Source organism: Taeniopygia guttata, chromosome 15 (genome assembly GCF_048771995.1).
Source record: "Taeniopygia guttata chromosome 15, bTaeGut7.mat, whole genome shotgun sequence".
Classification (NCBI taxonomy): Eukaryota; Metazoa; Chordata; class Aves; order Passeriformes; family Estrildidae; genus Taeniopygia; species Taeniopygia guttata.
In genome coordinates, this window is record NC_133040.1 from 10,695,045 (window position 1) to 10,711,806 (window position 16,762).

At 41.2% G+C, this 16,762-nt stretch overlaps 1 protein-coding gene across 12 annotated transcripts in view; it reads left to right on the plus strand.

Annotated features, from left to right (window-relative positions):
* The first annotated feature begins 5,493 nt into the window (after nucleotides 1-5,493).
* CLIP1 (CAP-Gly domain containing linker protein 1) overlaps nucleotides 5,494-16,762 on the plus strand; it is a 61,735-nt gene continuing 50,466 nt past the window's right edge. For 6 of the 12 annotated variants that reach the window (XM_072936094.1, XM_072936085.1, XM_072936089.1 and 3 more), the window contains exon 1: nucleotides 5,651-5,802. The gene's annotated coding sequence lies outside the window, so the exon portion shown is untranslated. Of the gene's footprint in view, nucleotides 5,803-5,955; nucleotides 6,224-6,417; nucleotides 6,603-16,762 lie in introns of those variants that run through there. The other 6 variants (XR_012058383.1, XM_072936091.1, XM_072936084.1 and 3 more) reach the window with 5 other exon arrangements.

The window sequence follows — 16,762 nt, forward strand, 5'->3', positions numbered from 1 at the left end:
GAGCTTTTAATTGGACTCCTAAAGCAGCAAAATGCTGGTTTTTGAAAATCAGCTTCTGAAGAAAATTGGGAAAACAAGCTGAGCAAAATGAGGATGAGTATAGTGAAATGTTTTAGGAAGGGCCACAACTGTTTGCTTCATGTTTTCTTAATCAAGAAACTTAAAATTCTCTTAGCTACTTAAACAGAACCTTGCCATACCATTAATTTACCATAATCTGAAGAGCTGCCTACTTCTGAATGCTTAGAAATATTATAGTCATGCTGATTAATTGTTCTAACATTTTTTTCCCTTCTTGTCTCGAGAGGAACCTGTGGCTGAAGAGACTGCACATTGTTCAGTTGCCAAGAGAGGGAGCACTAGATAAATGTAAGCATTTGTCCTTCCAGAAATGCAGGAAAAGTCTCCCCAGCCAAGTGTAAAGCAGAGTAAACCAAAGCATTTTCAAGTATCTAACAAAAAACTTCTGAAAGGGAATGTCTGTAAGATAATGTTAGAGTGAACTTAATTCTTTCAAATTCTCAGCTTTGCAGTTAGTACATATTGCCCAAATATTTTTAATGACATTGGTACACTGTGCATTTGAATCTCAATGAGAACCCCAGGGTTTTTGCAGTTAAAGCCTTTATTTATTTTTCTTTTTTTTCTCCCTAAACTTTACAGGAAGGCCAAACCAAAGCACCTTTATATGTGAATTCTGAGAGGCTGAAAAATCTTTTTGCAGCATAGTTGAGTTTATTTGGTTGCACTTGGAAAGCAAGTCAAGGTAAATGTTCATTATATGTTCTAAAATGAATGGCTTTTTCCTTTCTAGTTTATAGGAAAAATAGTATTTTTATAACAGGAGTGAACAACAAAATAATGTGCTGTTTCCACCTTCTACACACATTTAAAGAAAGCTCTGTTGGGAAGCATATGGAGGTCTGGCACTTTTTCCTCCTCCTCCTTCCATGGATTTAAAAGCCAGTAATGACAGTTTACAGGAGCCTTTGTGTGCTGCCTCATTGCCACGTGGATGATACAGGGATGCAGGGCAGGAGGTGATGATTGCCAGTGCACACCTTCTGGGTGTGTTGTGCTGCTCATATTTGAAACATGCAGTTTTCTCACCACACCTTAAAGATCTGGTTTTAATGGCTCTTAGGAAATGCTGCTGCCTGAGTAGGACATGCAGCCTAAACTAAAGGAGTGCTTGTGGTTTCTGTGAGCAAGGCAGAAGAGCACACAAGATAAAAATCATCTTTATGTGCTTAGAACCTTTCAGTGCTCTGTATGGTCCATTCTCAATCACCCTTCCATGTAATTAATTGGTCACAACAGATAAGCAAAACAGTTGTGTCTGAAGTATTTTAATTTATTCTTTTCAGTTATTATAAATATATAACTATTCAGCTATTTATTATTTTCAGTTATTATTTTGTCTTTCAAACTGCAGTGTTATAAATGTTTCTGTAATGCTTTTTTTTTTTTTTTAATAATATTTTTGTGATATGTTTTGATCTCAGTAAAGCAGGCAGGGACTGTTTAATTTCTGGGTTTAATTTTAGTAATTTAATTTCAAATAAGGATAAATGATACAAAATTCTCTGAGAGCACTCAGCGGTATCTTTTTAATTATTCTTTTAAATATTTTTGGAATTCTCCTTTCTTTGGAGGTGGCAGTCAACATGGATAGTGCTGTGAGAAAACTGAACCAGTAAGTAAAACTCCTCCTGTATTTACCTCTGCTGTAAGACACAGTTAATTAGGGATGGGGAGTTATCTCTTCTGCTTCTCATGATGAGGAATTCATTCATCTGCATCTTTTAGCTATTTATCTATAATTCACTGTTCTATCAAGTGCTGCATATTGTTGCACTGAAGATGCTTGTAATTAGTGAGGTTTTTTTATCTGTCAGCTGTAACTACTCAAATGGGTTTTGTATATTGAAACTGCAATCAGATCACACTCTTAAATCCCAAGGAAAAGCTGAATAGGAAAGTATTTTGGGTCCTTTTAAGTGCCATTCCCATGGTGATGGGTGTGGCATAATAACCTAGATTAGAGCTCACTGAAATGAATGAGTAATAAAATCTGTGATGAGGTGGGTATAGCATAAGCAGGCATCACTCAAATTTTCCCACAGACTCCTGTTGGCATAGTCCTCCTGTTTATTTACAGCACTTGGAACACTAAAAATATTTTTAAATGCTCATGCACGTCTAAAAAATCAAATCTCTGCAAAATATTCTGAATATCAGATGGGAAGTTGTGTCTTCAAAAGATCCAAATTTCTGACTCTAAATTTTTATAAACCAATTCACAGCACTCAAGACGTCAAGAGAAGAGAAATAGCTGAGATCCTAGAAGATATCTGAAAGATGTGGTAGCTGCTAAAAATAATTATTTCACTGCAAGCTCTGTGAGGCAGCATAGCTGGAGAAAAAAAAAGAGAGAAATTAAGAGGAGGAAAAAGCTCCAGTATAATCCAAGTGTTTCAGTTGCCATGGAACCCCGTAGCACCTTCATTCTGTGCCATGGCTGTGCTGCCCCTGGGAAGGGAATGTCACTGAAGATTGACGCTGTTCCTAAGAATACAGTGCAGAGTCATTGCTACATTTTGGGGGGTGGGAGGGGATGAGTCAGAGGGAAAAATTGTTCGTGATTCCTGGAGTAACTTTTAGAAAACAGGATGGATTTAATAAGTGGTAATTACTGTGTGACAATTGGACACTTCCTAGACTTCAGACAACTACAGCAGCAGAGATGTTACATAAGATTATTTGCAACATGTGTTTAGTTTTCACCCATGAATGAATGAACATTTATTTATCCTTTAGAATTCAGCACTCAATAGGAAAAAATCCTTCTGCTTTGCTTCGCTGTAGGTGAGAATTCAGCTTTTGTTGCTATTTACATAAGTGCTAGAATGATTTGCATCTTTATTAATAGACTGGTTCCTCAGTTATCAGGGAAATGAAACACTCATCAAGAGAAACATTACTGTTAATTTAAGTATCTTGTTTAAACCAGAATGCAGAAAGGATTCTTTTTTAATTTGTTCAAATACTTCTCTCTGTTGTTTTACCCATGTTAGAGTAGAACAAATAAAGTAAAATTGGGTGAAAGCTTGTCTTGAGTAGCTCACCAAAGAACATGGGTTTGTAGAGCTTTTTCTTTTATGGCTGCTAAATAGTCTGGCTGACCTGGGGAAGGGAAGCAGTAAGTACATTAGCAGTGAAAAGCCTTCTTGCAGCCTTTACAGAAAATAAACTACAGAAAACACTAGTGCAAGTGCTGGGATTTTTGAAGCAGTACTTCCAAGATTAAAAAAAAAGCAATTAGCTGCCTTTTCTGTAGCAGATGTGACCATCAGTTCTGTATAGGAATTGCCAGATGTGCATATTGAGGAGATAATTCAGATGGAAAAAAAGGTTCTCATACTTGGATGAATACATCCCATTGAATAGAAAAATGGATTTCTTCTGTAGAAAGATCCTTACATTCAGTTCTTAAAGGACAACATTTTTGCTCTTTAGAAAGCTTCAACAACCTTGGAGCCTTCACAAATCTGAAGAAGGGCAGAAACAACTGCAACTGGTGTTTCCACATTATTGAGAATTCTAATTTTGAAGTGAGCCTTGTCCTTGTGGTCAGGATGCCAGTAGTTATGTTGGCATCCTGAATTTCCCTGGAGCATCCAGCAATTCCTGTTCTCATGGAGTTACGAAAATGCCTATATATTGTTTATTGACTGATATGATCATGCAGATCAGAAAACAGCCACCAGGACTGGAATCAAAAGATATTCTGGCTTTCAGTCATATCTAATCCTGTAGAGGAGTGTGGTTTATAGTACCAAGATCTTTTATTACAACGATTCCTACAATTGGCTGTGACCTCTGGGTGCAGACTGGTGTACAGAGGCTGTCATCCATTTCCAGCTGGCATGAACTGAAGTTGCAGTTGCTCCAAAGCTACATTTTCATAGTGTGAAGTTGATTCTGGTCAAAGAATGGATAACAAGTTCTCTTTTTCTCCTACAGGACTATTGGATCTTGAAGCTGAGTCTGTTCAGTAGGAAATTACTGGAAGAAACTGTGGTACATTCCCTTGATCTGTGTGACATTCTCAATTCTTGCCTTAGTCCAGGACATTTTTACCATAATCTTGTAAGGGAGTAAAGCAAACTATTTACAGATTTAAATATTTTATCCATTATTTCCCCACTGTTACTGTTCCCAAATGATGACAAGTTTTACAATAACAACACAAAGTTGCAACTTTAAGTTTTCATCGTTAAGCTGTCTTGTAATTGCTGTGCTGTGTTCTAGATTCATCAGTCTGATATTGCTTATACAATTTTAATGCTGTGCACTGAACTGCAACCATTTGAGAGGGACTTACATGGTGGCAAATTAACTGGGAGACAAAACATCAAATTAATGATGGAGAATGATAGATACACTTAGAGAAAAACTCATTCTACGTTAGCATCAGATCAGTACAGAAAGTTCAAATCTGCACCACCAGAAAGAAGCACAGAGGTTCACCACTGCAGCTCTCAAGCCAGCAGGTATTTTAGGCAAGTGTTCTGTAAAGTTAGTACAACTCTCCAGTTTCTACCTTTATTGCATTTTTTTGGGGGATTATTTCCATAGCTAGGGGCTGCAGGGTCATTTATTTAAAAAGCAATCCTTTGCTGGCTCTGCACTTCTGAATACAACCCAATGTTTAAATCCTGAAGTCTTTATTCAGTGAAACTTTTATCAAATTTTGCAGAGAGAAAGAGGGATGGCTGTACATGAATTCAAATTCTGTTTCACCATATAATGGCCATGGCAAGAGATTGTGTTTAATGTTTATGAAGTGAAATTCTAACAAACATTGCTAAATGCTGATGTAGTTGAAACCTTTTATTTGGGGGAGTGCATCACACCATTTTGTGCTTTACCGTGCTGGATTAATGCCAAAGAACGAAGCCAAAATGAAACACAAATTGCAATCAGTCCCCAGCAATGGAACTGCTTTCTCATCACCCTTTTGTTCGAATGGCATCATGCAGAAACCCAACAAGCTATGAGACTGCAAACTGAGGTTTGCTTTGTGAGGAATTCAGCGGTGATGGGCCAGCTCTGGCTGGGCTCTGCTGCCTGTTTGTAAGAGGGGAAGAAGTGGAGCAGAGCTGTTTGATTCAGCCTTGAAAATCGGTATTAAATTGTTGATGATGGCATTGGGGCTGCTGCTCCAGCTGTTTAAACTTTAGCAGTGGGATAACGCCAGCTTCCAATGTGTTGCTTCACAAACACAATGAAAATAAAAATATCCCGTACTTTGGGATAATAAATTTCTGCATGATGAATTTCTGGGCATCAGGACAAAAGGAAAATGGAGCGAAGCAGCAGACAGTGAAGTTATTCACCCACTAGAGCGATGTGCTTCACACCTCCCCGTCTGTGCCCACCCTCTCCCCCTCCCACCCAGCCGGGCTGTGCCGCAGCGGCGGCTCCGGGACCACCGGGCGCGGCGGGCTCGCCCCGAGCCGGGGCACAGCCGCTCCCTCCCCCGAGCTGCGGCTGCCGCGGGGCGAACAAAGCGGGGGGCGGACAAAGAGAGAGGAGGGGGCGCGGGGAGCTCGGGGGCACCGCCGGTGCCGCTGCCGCTGGTGCAGTCCCCGCCCCGGCGGGCGCAGACGTTGTGCCCGCCCCGCTCCGCCTCTTGCGAGCCGGGGCGGCGCCGCTGCAGAGGGGCCGCGGGAGCAGGAACGGGAGCGGGAGCAGCAGCCGGAGGAGACGGCGGGAGCTGCGCCGGCGGCGGGGCCGGTGAGGTGGCGGGGCAGGAGGGGGGGCCGCCCTGAGGAGGGCGCGGAGCGACGGCGGAGCCTGAGGGCGGGGGGAGCCGCGCCCGCCGCCTCCCGCCTCGGGGCCTCCGCGCTTCCCGTCCGGGCGCCGCGCTGGGCGGGTCTGAGGGCGCGGGGGTCCGCGCCGAGGGGCCGTGAGGGGCAGCGGCGGGGCCGTGAGGGGCGGCGGCGGGGCCGTGAGGGGCGGCGGCGCTGAGGGCTGTTAGCGGCCGCCGCACGTGCTGCCCGCGGGGGCCCGGCCGAACCCCGTCAGGGCGCGGAGCAGCGGCGGGACGGCCTCGTCTCCCTCAGCCTCCGGGGTGCTTGTCCGGAGCGCGGACGCGAAGGTTGGATCGCAGCCTCTGCTCGAGTCTCTTCCCGGGGAAGCTGCGGCGCTGTGCTGGGTTAGTGGTGGCTTGAGCGGCTGATTCTGAGGGAAGAGGTCTGGGTATTTCTTATATTCCTTGGTTAGTGCTGACCCGCAATTCCCTGCATCTACATACCGATATTTTACTAATCATCTACCTTGGCTTTTTTGGATTTGTTTTTTATGGCCGCTCCCCATCCTCGCGTTGTTATAAAATCTGCTGGTTTCCAGGTGAGCTGCTCTGGCATCCCCTCAGGTGGCTCAGGAGAGTTTGCTGCCATGTTCTCGGCGCTGTCAGAGCTGCGGGATTCCCAGGCACAGGCGCTGCTCCAGGCCCCTCCTGCTCCCGCTATAGTGCTGTACCTCAGGCGATGCAGTGCTCCCTTTTCTGTGCCATAGCTGTCATGGGGCACAAGGTAATTGGTGCTGTTACTCACAGGGTAATGTGGCTCCTGCTGCATAAAAAAATCAGGAGTTAGTTTTCTCTTTCATCTTGTTGTTGATTCCGTGCTTTGAATAATTTTTCGAAATATAAACAAACAAAAGCCAACACCAAAGAAATTTTCCAAAATAGAGCATGGGGAGAAAAATCTACTTCGTGATTGTATATGTTGATGATTAAATATATGACTGTGAAATGAAGACTTGTTCCTCCCCACCCCTTCACTTACCCTCTGTGCTGAATGGGCAGGGTTTTATAGAAGTTCACAGGTTGCTTTGAGATCTTTGAGCAGAAGGCTTTTAAAACATGTGATATACTTGTGTTGACATGTAGGAAGAAGAAAGAAAAAGAGGTACAAAAGAGGAAGTGCCTTGATGCTGGCTGCTTTGCAAAGTATTTTATTGAAAGAACAGAAATATGCATTCTGAATGTAATGTAAATTTGAAACTAGCAACGGCAGAGAGTGGTTTTCCTGAAGTGTGTCCATGTGCACCTGCTGCAAGAGTAGGAAGATTGCAAAGTAGATACTGTGAAGGAAAAGTAAACACCTCCCCTCCACCCACAGCAGCATTTCTTATTCTAAGGAAAGCTTAACAGTTCATCTTTTACATGCTGAAGATTGTTAGTTCTTACTTTAAAATTACAAGATTTCAAGGTTCTCTTCCTGCTCAGTCCTTGTATACATGCTGGGAGATTTTCTGTCTGTACTACAGTGCACTAAAGCTTTCTGTGTACTGAAGGGAGAGGGATGAGTTGTCTGAAGCAGAAAATCTTGGAAATGTGACCTTAAATGTCCATATCTTTAGGGATCAAGAGGGAGATTTTATTTGGCAAAAAAAAGTTTTACATAATTTGTATGGTTTCCCTTAAAGAGAAGATCTCAGCTTTCTAGGGAGGGTGGAACACCAGCTGTCTTGTGTGCTCATTCCAGATGTATTCTGTAGGGAATAGCAGCATCTTTCCTCCTGTGATTACACTGTAGGAAGGAGCAGTGCTCTCTCTGCTGATTGCTACAACTTCCTAGAGCTCCTGAAGATTTCCTGTCTGACTTTCAGGTTGTATCTGTTTGCCATCTTCTGACTGTGGATGCCCAAGACAGCCTTTATTTACTCAGCTTGGGCAGATTGCATAATTCCTTTGGTGTTCCTCCCTTTATCCTTTTAGCCCTGTTAAAGTTTTTCTTGGGAGGGACTGAGAATATATCAAAATGGATCCTCCTTAAAAAGAAATAGAGTACTCTGCCTTGCCAATATGATTTTTGAGAGCTGCTTTTCTTTCTCTTTCTAAAACACTTGGGTCAAATGTTAACTCTGTATGTTGAATGCAAGTTTTCTAATGTTTGAACATGACAGCCATGAATGAATGCAGCTCTTGTTTAATCCTTTGGCATTCCTTAGGGACTGCTGGCTCTGCTGGCATGTATAAAGAGTAACTCACTGGAATCCTTATTGGAGCAGCATGTTTGGAAATGCCTCAGATGGATGGTGTTTTGTTATTTCATGAAAGGCAATTATATACTGCATTAGCTGTAATCTCAGCTGCCCTCAGCCCCATGCCAGTTTCTGCTGGAGAAACCATTTCATTGGTGTTGACCAGCAGAACTCTGTCAGCAGCTCCTTGATGATTTAAACCCCTCCTGCTTCTGCAGGTGTCTGTTCTCCACATCCATTTGTTCTTGCAGAGGAAAGATTCACTCTCTGACTGGCCCTTAGAAGTACTCACAAATCTGGTACTGGCTCCTGGCCCCCAAAAGGCTGTGAAGGATTCAGGAGATGCATCTAGGGACAGGCTGTACAAGTTTATGCTTTATCACCAACCTAAGTTTTTCCACGTGGAGAAACATCTCATTAATTATTTGTACAAACTCGTAAGAATAGTACCATACATTCTTTTAATTTATAAGATATGTCTTCAGTGTTTACAGAAGAACCACTATTAAAAGCTATTCATTTTCCCTGATCCTTATAATCTTACTGTCTATATTTTTAGCTGCTTATGAGGGGAAGTTGCAAGGCAGAGAGAGAAATTCAGTATTGTATAGAATCAGCTTATTTGACACTTGCATTCTGCTGCTCTGCTTGGCAGCAGCATCCGCTCAATCACAGCAATATTTATCTAAGTTCAGAATTTGTGCTTCTCCTGTGCTCTCTGCCAGCCAAGCAGTAGTCATGGTGCTAATTTCAAAGGCTAAGAGTGCAGAGGGCTAAAAAGAGACAGCTGACTTGATGTTTTCACCCAGTGTGAAACAGTTAAAGTTTCACCCAAGTCTATCAAAATTAAATCCTTACTATAAAAAGCAGCATCTTTGTTTCAGCTGCTCGGGTTGTAATTGTATTAGGGAGAAGCCTTTGTGCCTTTAAATGCTTTGGGGTTTGAGGCTGAAGGGAGGTGATGTTTTCTTTCTCAAAAATTAAATTGTAGATACCAAATAATTTGAACTTGAAGCTCATCTATTCCAAAGTCATCATTTTATCCTGACTGATTGCACTTACTGGGATGGCTGAAGTGCATTATCATCAACAGAAGTCAGTGTGGATAGTCAAACAAATTGTTATTTTTCTTACTGAAATGGGGGTCTTTGAGGAAAGACAAGAACTTCCTGGGAAAAATGTAGGAAAATTAGTAAGTGATGATAATACAATTACCAGAAGAGATGGGAATTATTTACTTAGTTGGAAACTTTCTCTACACCTCAATCCTTGACTCCTTCTGTAGGGAATGATGTGCTGGAGAGGGAGGATCATGTGCTTTCTGATCTTTTAATAGACCAGAGCAGCAATGTTTTTATAATCTGTGTGCACAGTGGCAAATTGAAGTGTTACAGTTTGCATCATATTAACAATTATCAGCTCTTCCTGATTAATTAAAGATAGGCAGAATCTTTTTAAAAAGACTCATCAGGCTGTGTTTGAAATAGCAATAGATTGAGGAAAAATTACTCACAATTTGCTGGCCCAAAATAGTTTTTAGACATCCTCTGATTTGTGCTTCATATTCAACAGTCAGTGTTTCAGTGTTTCTTTACTGAGGCTCCTGAGGTATGAATGAACATAGCAAGTTCTAAAATGATAAAACAGGGTGACTTAAAATGTCCTTGATGCAGAATTAAAATCCATAAGCAGAGCTGAAGCTTTGTTGAATTGCCTTCCTCATAGCAGTGCTGTAATATCTGACTGATGGTTTCAGGTCCTAAGCTTCTTACTATCTTTGATCTGATTCATCTTCTTCTTAGAACAGTTTCTGAGTTATAAGAATTCACCCCGCCTTTCCCTTTCGCTGGCGTGTGCTGGGACAATCCTGTTTATACAATTTGCAGCAAATATCTTGGACTTCCCAAGGTGGAAAAACATCCTTGTATCTTATTTAGCATTTGAGCAATTCCCTAAAACCAATTTTCAGTGGATTTGGGTCTCATAATGGTCACCTTCCTAACTATATTGCATTCAAGTTTTATACTATCTCCAAGTAAACTGATAACCTGCTGCTGTCAAATGTGTTGATGGCAAATTTGCTTCAGAAATCAGTTATTCTAAAGATACTGGGAGAAATTCAAAACTCTTTAAACCCAAGTCTCCTTCCTCCTGGTTCGCCTGCTTCTGTAAAACTTGTAGGAATAGGATTTTTTTTTTTTTAATTAGAAAACTCCTGCGCTTTATTTTTATGTAGTGGAAATTACGCAGCAGGTCAAAATCAAAGGAAAAATACAGGTTTGTGTGCAGACCTGGCTGATGTTGAAAGTCTTTGGTTCTGAATACCCTGGGATCTGTGACCTCACATGGAGAACAGTTCCAGTCATCTCTGTGGTACAGAAATACAACTTCTACTATTGATTTCAGTTAAGAAATAAATCTGAAGTTGCTGATTCAGCTGTAGGTTCCCATGTGCTTAACAAGGGCCAGTGCTGTGGGGCTTTGGGATTCCCAAACATTCTTCCCCAATCCCTCTCAGTGTACAAGACAGAGGGAGCATCTCTGAGATTTTAAGGAAGCAGGGATTTGCTCTTTGGAGTGGGAACCCAGGAGCTATTTCTGGGGATGTCCTTAGCCCCGGGGCACTGGTGGGATGAGTGATGACAAGGCACAGTGTTTGTGTTAAAGCCCTGGGACTGCTCAGAGATCCCCGCGTGCTCCTGTCTCACTAAACACACACTGCCTGCCACAGACTAAGGAATGTTTATCCAAACCAGTGCCCTGAAAAACACAGCTGGAAAGATTTTCAGGCCCGCTGCCACTGACAGGATAGCTCTGTTTCAGTTTCTGTTGGTTTTTACCACTCTTCGTTTCAGGTTGAGTTCATCACGTCAGTGCCGCTGTCAGAGGAGCTGTGTCATCCCAGTGGGCAAACTTCCCAAATTCCTGCAGGCTTTGGGCTCGTGTTATTATGGCAGCAAAAGCAAACAGTGTTTGGGTTAGACTAAAGCCCTTCTAAAAGTTGCATGCAGCAGTAATTTCCTGGAGTTAGCCTCGTAGCTACTGTGAAGGCACTTCAGAAGAGCAAGAATTGCTTTTGTTCTGTTATGCTTGATTAAATTAAGTAGAGATGCACTTCTTCAAGAGTCTGTCTCTAGGAAAATTCATATTTCTGTTAAAAACCGTGGCTTTGAGGTTCCTGTAGGGATAAGTGTTTGCCTTTGTGAATGGTTGGCTTCTGGAATTCCTACGATGGTTATGTTGGATTGGGCTGGAAAGCAGAATGACATAAGGATCCTGTATAAATTATGAGACCTTCTTGCTTATTTCCTTACAAAATTTTTGTTTCCTGTTCCATTACTTGCAAACAACAGATCTGAAAAGTCTGGATTTCTTTTGTTATTTTCTACCTGATCAGCTGAGTTATAAATGCAATTTTTCTCTACCTTTAAAGGTGAGGTACAAAACATTGGTTCCATATGCAGATACCAGCCTTCATGTTTTGATGTTGGCACTAAGCAGAGCATAGTAACCCAAATGAATGTTTTCATGGCACTTGCCATAACAAACATTGAATTAAGTAATGTCTTTTCTTCTAGTAGTGATGTATCTGAAGGCTATATTCAGATCATAACATTACTTGAGTAATTGACATAAAAATCAGTGGTTCTGGAAAACAAAATGAAACTGAAGCCATGTTTTTAAATGCTCCCTTTCTCTAATTGCTGTGTGTTGAATGAGTAATCAAATATTGACTTCCAAATGCCAGCTCTTTTTGTATTGAAATCTTAAATTCTTCATTCTGTTTTCTTTCTGGTTTATATATAAATTATTTCTTAAATTATCTTAGTTTCAATGTGACTGATAGCTGAAGATGCCTCTAATTCCGTTGTAATCCCTGAGCAGTGCAGTTAAAACCTTGAGCAAGCTCAGATGCTCAGTTTGGTTTAACAGCAGCCTCTGCAGAGGCTGTTACCTCAGTCCCACCATAATTTGCTGTTTGTGCCTCGCTTTGTTAACAAATGCCTACGGTGCTTTCTGGTGTGTTTTAGTCTGAACTTGCTGCCCATTCAATAAATGCATCAGAGCTGACAAAACACATGGAATTTGCAGTAAGTCAGGAGCATGAGGGTCACAGAGAAGTTAATTTGCCTTTTCAAGGTCTGGCTTCAGTGGATCAATGCAGAGAGACCTGGATGTGAGTTCATTGCTCCAAAATGGTTGTATTTAAGTAGGGAGTGGCCAGGAGCACCAAGAATGCTGCATCACTCCAGAGAAGCTCTGTAACGTGAGTGCATGAGGGCTTCCCAATCCATCCTTCTGGTTTAGCAACTTGTAATTGTACAGGACTGGCTTTGAAGCTGAGTGAGACTTTTACAGTGGATATTGTGTGCTCTGGAAGATTTCATTGTAAATGTAATCCATTGCTTGCAGAGTGGTTATTCAGACTATTTGGATGCCCAGTAAGAAATTTCTCCAATAGACCCAGAATGCAGCAGAGGGGGAGTCAGGATTAGGAATATTTTTGTTCAAGGATTCAGCTTCTCTTGTGCCCCCTTCCTCCAGAATTGTTCCTGTGAGGATGATGTCCCAGTCTGGTCAGTTTGTGCACCTGCTGTGCATTTATTACTTCCCTCAGAATCCTCCACAAGTTTGGCTCTGATCTGGCTCATTCTTGCACTCAAAGAAACATTTTCCACGAGGTAGCGAGCAGCAAAAAGCAGTGCAAGGAGAAGGCATTGATTTTGTTCAAAGCCAAAATGGGGTTGTATTTTTAAATCAATATGAATTTCAAAAGCTTATCAATTCAACTGAAAATATTCAGTGCTTTTGTAAATATATATACTCACTTCTTACAGGAGTGTAATAACAGTCCAGGAGACTGCAAATACAACTTTTGGAGCTGTAGGAATTAAATCTGAATCATGGAGAACATGTTTATGTGCTTTAGTTTTAAGACTGCAATAATTTTAGGAGTTGTGTTCATAACTGTGTAAGGTCAGAGCTATTGGACTGACTGGTGGACTTGAGGGGGAATCTTTCCAGGTTCAAAATTCCAAGTTACTTCTCTAAACTCCAGATATTTGAGGAATGATTCATGAGCTCCCTCAAGCTTGGCAGCAGCAGTTGGACAACAAGTATGAAACAGGTATTTAAGAAACGCTGTTCAGGCAGAGATTTCAAACAGTGCTTCTTGTGCTGAGTTTGTTTTTCTCTCAGGAAGGTGAACTTACTGCATCATGGTGGTCTTTGGAATATATTTTTCATTTGGCTTTGCACAAAAGGATTTTCTGTATTTTCTGTTTTATTTTGGTCATTTTACTTTTCTCCATGGTATGGGAATTTGTTTTCTAGGTGCTTATTACTGACTGACATAGGGGTTGCATGTGCTGGTCTCAGCTTATAGGGCCCTGTGAGATTTTTCAGCAGTTATCTGTTCTACAAACCCTTTTTAGAATATTTACTCTTTATCTTTTAGTGTGACTGGTTAGATGTGTTTTGCAAAGCACCTCTGTGCTCAGCACAATTAACAAATCAAGTGGTCTCTTTTTGAGCTTGGAAATGCATTGGCATTGCAAGGCATTTTCCAGCAGTATTTATTCTGTTAATGGTGTTAACTAAGTTAAATATTAATCTTTTTAATTTGAAGTGTTCTGAAGAACTAGGAAAAGCTGGACTTAATTATCTTAGAGGTCTTTTCCAGCCTAAACTATTCTGTGGTTCCACTGGTACTCCTAAGTTCTTGCCATGACTACAGGGTTAAATAGTGAGCTGAGGCTTTTCCTGTGTTCTTATTTAATTCTTTTTTGAGTACTATTTGTTGAAAATAGTCTTGAAAGGAATGTTGGACAGCTGCTTTCTTTTTATTATAGGAATTCCTTTTTTGACAGTTGGAAAATATTCTGCTTTTGTAATTATGTGGCTACATTTATTTATTTTTAATATTAGTTTGCCAACAGAATTCTTATCTATTATCACATACCACATTAGTAGGATTTATTTACTTAAACAAGTGGTTCCCAGCTTGTTGCTTGATCCATGCAATACTTCGAGGTCTTTAAAAGGTAAATAAGAATAAGGGTATCATTAATCAGTTAAAATTCATATTGCATGTAGTCATAGATTTCCAATAATGGCATAAGTGCAAAGCCTGTGCTTAAAATCTCTTTTTATGCTCAGTTTTGTAACTGGTAGAACACTTCAGTGGAATATATTATCAGAGGTTTTCTGGACCTTTCCTTAAATTCCTGACAGGATATTCTGGGGCACAGTAATATTTTTGCCTATTGATTATAAGGATCCTTTTTCAAGAGAGCTGAGATAAATTCAAGGGAGGAAAGAACAAATTGAGACAAGCACTGAGCTGCTGCCTTTTATGAGAGCTGAAGTGAGATCATTGACATCTGGAGCCTGTTAGGATATGTTGGAGTGTGTAATGCTTAAAATCACTTGATGCATATTTATGTGTTTTATGAGCTCCATTAGGCAATGCTGCTCCAAAGATCCTGTCCCTAAGACCAAAATTTGCATTTTAACTATTGCAGTGAGGCAGTCAGTTATCAAAAAGTGTTGCCTATAATCTTAGCTTTTCTTTAGTCTGAATTAAGCTACAATTTCAGTAACTCTGAAACCAGGACAGGAGGGATTGTGTTACTTCTGGCCTAGTTGAAGGCCTATGTGTTGAGAAAAGCAAATGACACAGCAAATACATAACCCATGACTGTGGAGAGCAAGATTAAACTATGAATGAATACCCTAAGCCAAGAAATGCAGGGGTAGAACATTCTAACTTTCTGTTGAGCAGAGGCTTGTTAACCATCTATTAATAAATAATTAACTGAAACTGGCACAGTCTAATTTGGGTGCTAATGCAATGTGTGTCCTTGCACAGGGCAGTTGTGGTGGGGCTGGAATGGTCTTTGGGGGCTAAAAAGGAGGTGATGTATGGAAAAGAATGGCAGAGTGCTGAGGAACAGTTCCAGCTTCCAGACTTTAGGAGAAATCTTCTTTAAGGACTCTGCTTTCAAATTTCCATCAATTTGGTCTTTGGCACTGATTGTGAACTAAAAATGACTGACCATGATGCTTCCACTATTTCTGTATTTGTACCAAATCCTTTCTTTATCTTGAATAGCTTTTGTGCTTCATGGATTTTGATGGGTTGAGGGAAGTAAGGGAGGTGAGCATGGAGATTCTGGAGTTGGAGAGGAGGGAATAGGGCCTGTAGCCTGGGGAAGGGAGCACATTTGCAAGAGAGAAAAGAAGGCATTTCAGACCCTTGGTGTGTAGGATCAAAGTGCAGTTTTAGAAGATTTCTAAAAGGAAGGATAGGGAAATGTGATGTAGAGTCATAACTGCAGACAGGTGAGTGACAAACTTCTGGCAACACTAGAAAAAAAAAGTTTTAGAAATCTTCCCAGCACTTGATGGAGCAGAACTTAAATTGTCAGCAATCTCAATTACATCCAAGGTGGTAATTCATGCTTTTTAAAATATAACATTGTTGCAGACTTAGAAAATGCCTTCAATTTCACAGGGCGGGTCTTGAAATAACATGAGGAATGTTTCACTTTGGTGTTTAGGTTCACAAAGCAGTGAATTGATTTTTAGGAACTCTGATTAATAATTCATAATACAGGAGGAATAAATCTTAGACTGGTACACAGAGACAGGATTGGTTTATTCTCCTGAGTTCTCCTTGCTGCAGCAGAGCTGTCTCTCCTGGCAGGTTTGTTTTACCTTTAACTGGGTGCTGAGCTCTCAGTTTGCACCCCTGGGCACTGGGAGGCTGCAGCTGCCCAACTTTCTGTCCTGACGGGTGCCAGGGTGCTGAGCAAAGGGCAGGACTGAGACCTGCTTTGTAGTTCTTGTTGGACGTGTTCTGAGCAGACTCACTGCATGCCCCTTTCCTTTTCCCCTTCAGGTTTTTGTTGAGGCGTGTGCTGCTGCTGTTGGTGTAGCTGTTCTGGCAGTGCCTCATGTAGAAGTCAGCACAAAGCCAAGCTGTGTTCACACAGAATAGTTTATTCCTTTGAAGAGAGGGGAGGGCAATCACCTTGAAGTTTGGCTTTGAATTCACATTCGAGGTAAAAAAAATACACAGATTTTTCATTTGAGATGAAAAAGCCATTCTGAAGCTTTTGTAATCAGAAAGAAGATGCCTCCTGTGGCAAAACACAGTTCCCTGAAAAGCTTCGAACTGGCTTCCAAGTTCTATCCTAGCAACGTTGGGAAGAGTCCCTCCTCTTAGCTGGGGCACTGGTGGGGACTGCGAGCCAGCATATCTTGTGATCTGAGGTCACAGAGAGCTGAGGTGGCTCTTTGCTTTTCAGTTGTCATCATGTAACTCTTAAACAATTTAAGCTTTTCAGTTCCAACCTCTTTGAAACTTTACTCCTTTTATCCTGAAATTCCTGGCTGTCTTGATTTCTGTTGCTGTTATTTCTCTAGTCTCAAGTTGGTTTTGCTGGGATGTTGAAACACTGGAAAAAATGTGACTGAAAGCAGTTGTGTGTGTGCAGCAGTTAAATCTATGTGTAATGTTAGCTATGCTGTTAAGGGCTTTGTTTTTCTTTCTTAAAATAACCTTTTAGTTTAAATCTCAAGATAAATACAGCAGTATTCAGCAAAGTGAGTTCTTTGGATGATTTAGGTTTTAATAGGAAATGGCTTTCAAAAGATGGGGAGCTGGAAATGCTGCTGGTTGCTACTGGAAAGCATTTTT